At 41.4% G+C, this 6,481-nt stretch overlaps 1 pseudogene; it reads right to left on the reverse strand.

Moving 5' to 3' along the window:
• Positions 1 to 340: 340 nt before the first annotated feature.
• On the reverse strand, positions 341 to 6,131 carry LOC705159 (TNF receptor-associated factor 4 pseudogene; annotated as a pseudogene).
• Between the last annotated feature and the right edge of the window lie 350 nt (positions 6,132 to 6,481).

A 6,481-nucleotide genomic window follows, 5' to 3' on the forward strand; every position in this document is an offset into this window, starting at 1 on the left:
AGCTGAGCCTAAGCCAGGAATTTCAGTGTGTCTCAAGGTATGTGCCTCCCCAGGCACCTATTTCATGGGGAAAAAAAGAGTTTGAGGGAAAGTTTTAGTGCAGGCGATGATATCGATAGATCCTGGGGATGAAGGGCAGGAAATCTGGTACATCTTCTTCAAAAAGGCCTCACAGTGTGAATTTCAGTCCTGGATGGGCTATTTTCTCCACATCTGGGTGGAGCCCAGTTCAGGGTTTGGGAGCATTGGGAACCAAAGGGAAGGTGACCCATTTGGCAGTGCCTTGAGGGCTGCAGTATTAGGTGCTCCTGAATGTTGCTTTGTAGGAAGAGAAACCATGTCACAGAGGAAGAGTTGAAGCATCATTCTGAAGGCAGGTGAACTTTCCAGAAGGCCAGAGTGAAGGATCATGGATGGGCTCGCCTATGCAGCACTCCCCAGGGACGCCCCAGGCCGCCCTGCAGAATTGGGGAAGGGCTGAGAGTGGTGTGGTTTCAGGTCTGAGAAATTTGAATATCTGTGTTACTAGGCTCTTTTTCATCTCCAGAGCCACTGTCCCGTCTCCCTTTTGGCTTTTTATCTCCTCCTTCTTCATAATTCTTCCTTCTAGGAGAAGTAGCCTAACCTTGCCAAAGTACAATTTTTTTTTTTTCTAATAAATACACTTACGGATTTCTTAAAAATCAAGGCTGCCCTGCTGTGCCCTCTTGGCACTAAGGAAATAAATAACCAGAGGGGGCACAGCTAGGGAAAGAGGAAAAAAATCAGATCTCAGGACAGATTCTTTGAACTACCCTTTCTCCATCCCCAACTTCCACCCCCCTATGGCTCTTAGGACATAGCACCTGAGCAGGCACCTCAGTCTGGGTAGAGTATGACCGGCACCAGGGCATGTCTGCCCTACCCAAGAAGGGAGACAGTCCCTGAGGTCACTTGTTTCCAGCCCTTGATGACCCCAAGACCTATTCCCCACACTGTACATAGTTTTTCGCTTTTGGATGTCCTGGTGGGAGATGAACTTGAGATAACCAAAGCCCAAAGAACTCTCATCCAGGGAGCCCTCCCAGGTGCCCGGCTTCTGGAAGTTCTTCCAGTTTGGGCCTGGGTGGAAGGTGTCAGTGATGTGCTGTGGTTTAGCCAGCCCAGGGTCGCTCTGATCCAGCAGGCAGAAGGTGACACAGCGGGCAAAGGACCACTCAAGGAGATTGTCAAAGGCACCAGGCAGCAAGTCAATGTATAGTGAGAGGCGTGTGCCCTCACCACTGCCTTTGTCATTGAGGAATGCAGACACCTGCAGCTTGTAACCACACTTTTGTGTGTAGAAGGCTGGGCTGAAGCACTCAAGGTTGGGCTTGGCCTTGGCCTCCTGTAGCCACTGACCACAGCTGCCAGTCTTCCAGATAAGCACACCATCACTGCCCACTGATAGGTCCTCCAGCTCTTGCTGAAGGTCCTGCAGCTCCTGCCATTGCCAGATCAACAGAGCACACATCATGACCAGATGTGGCTTCACACTCTCCTCCACATGCCATGCCATTGCCCACTTAGGGCACCTGTGCTTGCAGCTGGAGTCTTTGAATGAGCATAGCACCAGGGCGGTGCTACAGCTGTCCTTCAGATGGCCTGGCAGGTCCTCCTGAGCCACAGTGCCCACACTACAGTACAAATTTTAATCCGTAAAATTGGGAGAATGATAACATCTACTGTAAGATGATGCATGTATGCGCTTAAGTACGTGGCATACTGTCAGAGTTCAATAATGACTGGATCTATTATTATTCTACTTGGAAACACTCCTAATCGATTTGAAAGCAATTAGCTAAAAGCTGGTTATTGTTGGCTTCTAAAAGATAAGGGGCATTGGTGAGGCACAGGATTAAATTGACAGAGAAGTCTGTTGGTGGGTATATCCAGGATTATTCTGTCCTTGTGCCAATCTGCTTAGATGTCTTTGAGAAAACGAGCAGGAGAGGCAGAGCACATTAGACAGTCAGAAGATATTTAGCGAACGCCTCCTACGTGCTAGCACTGGAAATAGAGCGATGGATGAAACTACCTACATCTTCTCACAGAGCTTACAAGGAAACAGGAAAGGCAAATATTAAAGAAATGTCAACTCAAATACTCATTAATTGCAGGTTGTGCGGGGTATTGCAAAGTGCCCACTGCCTACTAACCCATTTGGGCAACATTTTGTATCATCCCAGCAGATTGCCAGCCCAGAAATCAGATTCAGTTTTTCTTAAACAAACCCAATTTTCCCTGGATTCAGATCCAGGTCACTTACTACTAAGATCAAATTTAGTTTCTGAGTCTTGGTTACCTTATTTGTAAATTGGGGGATGTTATAATCATTCCAATCTCAAAGGATTATTGGAGGGTTCATTAATTGAAGCCTAGGTGAAATCTCCCTCAATGCCTGGCTCACGGTGAGTCCCAGTAAATGCTGTTTCATTCCTTTTTCTAGTGTAGAAACACATTAAACTTATGAGTGGGCTGCTCTGAGTATCAAACTTGAAGACAAAGATAAGATGAACACACATACTCCTCACATGTGAGGTTTGAGCTCTTAATTCAGAGAAATGAGTGTATTAACAGAAGAATTTTTTTGGCAATGTTACTGAGTCCTGCCTCTCTGGATTGTTCAGTGTCAATTGTATTTTAAACAAGCTATGAATGGGAACCAAATCAAAACCATTTTGGTTTAGCAGCAGCAGGTTAAAAGTTGTCTTACTACGTTGTCTGAACTACATCATCCAATAAAAGTCTAAGGCCAGGCGCAGTGGCTCACGCCTCTAATCCTAGCTACTTGGGAGGTTGAGGCAGGAGAATTGCTTGAACCTGAGAGGCGGAAGTTTCAGTGAGCTGAGATAGCACCACTGCACTCTAGCCTGGGTGACAGAGCAAGACACTGTCTCAAAAAAAAAAAAAAAAAAAAAAAAAAAGGCTAACCCCCAGCAAGTAGGGAGGGTTCATGGTGTACCTGTGGGCCTGGGTGTGTGTGACAGGTCGTGAGGGGTTGGAAGGTGGTGCAGGGATACATCCATGTGGGAATTTGATTTAATGTAAGGGCCAGACTAAACCTTTGTGAAAGGGAAACTAGTGATCATCAAATTATGAAATTGGCAAGTTCAGTTCAAACTGTTTTCATAACAAGTGGTTCAGGGAGCCAACAACTTATTGGGAATTATTGGGAAATAATAATTTGCTTATCTAACTGTGCCATGTTTCTAGTTGACAATTTCAGAACAAATTGGCAATTTGGTCAATGATGGCACGATATTAAATAATGATGATAGATCAGGCTTAGAAGGCTAGTGAGTGATCATTTCTTCCAGCCCTTGTTAATATTGGCATTCTTCACTTTGTAAACATATATCCTCACATACAATATTTTAATGTACTTTGTTATACTTTAAACAAAGGTCATTTTAATAATATGGGTGATTTCGGGGATCTAACTTTTGATATTTTAAAACGCTATTGTCATTAGTTGCTATGGGCAAGAGCAAAAGAAAAGAAAATCTTTTATTTGCCTTCAGCAATATCATAGCTTTCATCTTTAATTGGTTAAAATTGGCAAACGATTCTTTCGAAATGTGTATTTGTTTATCAATGAGTGTGCCTGATATTCTAAAGTAGGTATTTTAGGGAAGTTTGCAGACAATGCACTGTTGTGATTAAGCAGGGCTTTATAATTTACAATAGGCTGGTGTTTAAGATGGTTGGTAGAAACAGAAGGACTCGCAAACACGATCGTTCTTTTTGTCTGGGAAAACTGTGTAAGATTATTTTAGTAATTGGGCTCATTACTTTAATATAGCTGAATATCAAAACATTCAGTTGTGAAACCAAATAATGTGTGGATGTTATGTTTCTGCAGACTTTAGGGATATGGATCACAGATGTTGTTTAGAACCAGCTGAAACTCAAAGGAGTGTTTTTAAATAGCCAATAAACTCTAAATATTAGCTAAGGTACTTGAAAATTTCTACCATAATATTTAACCAAATTCTCATTTCTTTTTATTACTTTAAAAAAAGTATTATATAGGCTAACATCAATTTTGCCAGCTGGCTGGATCTCTGATGTCTATACATTTTCATATGCAGATTTTCAATTTTTAATATGCAGATTTTTAATATTTAGTTGAAGACCATTACTTCATCACTTGGCATTTGGAGGGATAGTCATCAAAATTGTAATTTAGGCCAGACACCATGGCTCATGCCTATAATCCCAGCACTTTAGGAGGTCAAGGCGGGTGGATCACCTGAGGTCACGAGTTTGAGACCAGCCTGGCCAGCATGGTGAAACCCTGTCTCTACTAAAAATACAAAAATTAGCCAGGCATGGTGATAGTCCCGCTGCTCAGGAGGCTGAGGCTGGAAAATAGCTTGAACCCAGGAGGTAAATGTTGCAGTGAGCCAAGATTGCACCACTGGACTCCAGCCTGGGCAACAGAGTGAGACTCTGTCTCAAAAAAAAAAAAAAAAAAAAAAAAAATTCGTTTTATTATTTTGTGTGTGTCCTGCTTTATATTTATGGAGAAACTAAGGACTAGATAATTGAGAAAGATTAGTTAAGATTTTCAGTTTGCTTGGGCATGGACGAATTTTGGATATTTTATTACAGTCTAAAGTTTTGTAAGTTTATTAAGTCATATATTTCTACAGGGAAAAGTTCTCATTGTAAGGCAAACAGAAAAATTCATACCTTCATGACCATTCAACTCATTTTTTTTAAAGATTCATAGTTTAATGGTCAATAAAACATGATCCATTTGTGATGCAAAAGAAAACAAAACAAAAAGTGAATTTCTTGCATTGAAATATCACCAAAAAGTCCATAACAACAGACTTGAGAGATGCTAGCTTTTTTTGCCTAGAAGTTGAATTTGGAAATTCAAACAGCTTGACACCAACTTGAACTTTGAAACATTCTCAGGGTCTCTTAACAAACAGCTGTGAAAAATATGTGAGCAGCTGAGTGCCTGAGCATTTATTAATCCCAAACAAATGGGCACACTAGGAAAGGAAATGTAAAGTAACTTCCCAAGTGTGTAAATTTGAAAGTTTGTAAAATTTTTTGAACTAATTATTTTTCTGTTGCCAATACACATTTTGGTGCGCTTGAAACTACAAAAATTTCACTGAATAGCAGGACAAATTAATTGATTCTCTAGGTCATTCTGGTGCCTTGAATATAAAGAGTTTAAATTTTCAACTATATAACTTACCATTGTGGTAATAGTTAAGCCATCCAATTTAGAGAAAAATTGTTATACTTTTCTCAAGAGGAAATGCTGCACCCTAACTAGATGAAGCCTTGGGATAATCTCTAATTGAAAGGGTTTCTGCTAATGTCACTATAGTTTGGATGACTGTCTGCTATTACTTCCCAGGAGCTAGGGTTTATCTCGCCATGAAAGCAATGCCCTTGGGTTCCCTGTATGGCCATATAAAAGTGGACCAACTACTTTTTTTTTTTTTGAGACAGAGTCACTCTGTCGCCCAGGCTGGAATGCAATGGCGTGATCTTGGCTCACTGCTGCAAGATCCACCCCTTGGGTTCACGCCATTCTCCTGCCTCAGCCTCCCGAGTAGCTGGGATTACAGGCACCTGCCACCACGCCCAGCTAATTTTTTATTTTATTTTTTTAGTAGAAACAGGATTTCACCATGTTCTCCAGGCTAGTCTCAAACTCTTCACCTCAAGTGATCCGCCTGCTTGGGTCTCCCAAAGTGCTGGGATTATAGGCGTGAGCCACCGTGCACAGCCTACTGTTTTAAAGTATGAGGACGTCTTAGGGCAAAATTATATTTGAATTAGGAAATTATATGTCCTCAATTTAGTATCAGTTGGAGTTTTTAGTTCAAACCAGAGGTCTCTTGTACCTTTGTGTTCATAATGAAGACTTTTTTCTCTGGGATTTAGGTCCACCCTTCTTGGGTTGACACCAGTTTCAGAAAACTTACTTGGATCTTGCATACAGAGTAACTTGCATGAAATTCTCCTTTCCTGGGCACATAATCATACTGTTTAGATGCCAAGGCCTACATCTGTTTTGAAAGCCATTTCAACTGGCTGCTCCAAATAGCTCTAGGACTTAACTTCTCTTCATGAGTCATTCTGTCTTTTCAAACCCTCCAGATTGGTTTCTTCAAGTTTCAAACTTCAACTCAACAAATATTTACTGTGGTCCTTCCATAATAGTGACAACATTAGAAATAAAAGCTAGATAGAACCTTGGTCTCTGCTCTTATTCTGATCTTTCTGTCTGAGGGGAACTGCCATGAAATCGAGTAACTACTACACCATGGTTAAGTGCTATGAGAGCTGGTTGAAAGGAACAAAGAGAAGAACCAGTAACCACATTGAATATTAGGCTCTATCACTTACTTACTAGCCTTCTGCCTTGCATAGGCTGTGGAATTTCCCTGAACCTCAGTTATTTCTTCTGTAAAACTAGAATATGCAT

The sequence above is a fragment of the Macaca mulatta genome, chromosome 6 (assembly GCF_049350105.2).
Source record: "Macaca mulatta isolate MMU2019108-1 chromosome 6, T2T-MMU8v2.0, whole genome shotgun sequence".
NCBI classification, from domain to species: domain Eukaryota; kingdom Metazoa; phylum Chordata; class Mammalia; order Primates; family Cercopithecidae; genus Macaca; species Macaca mulatta.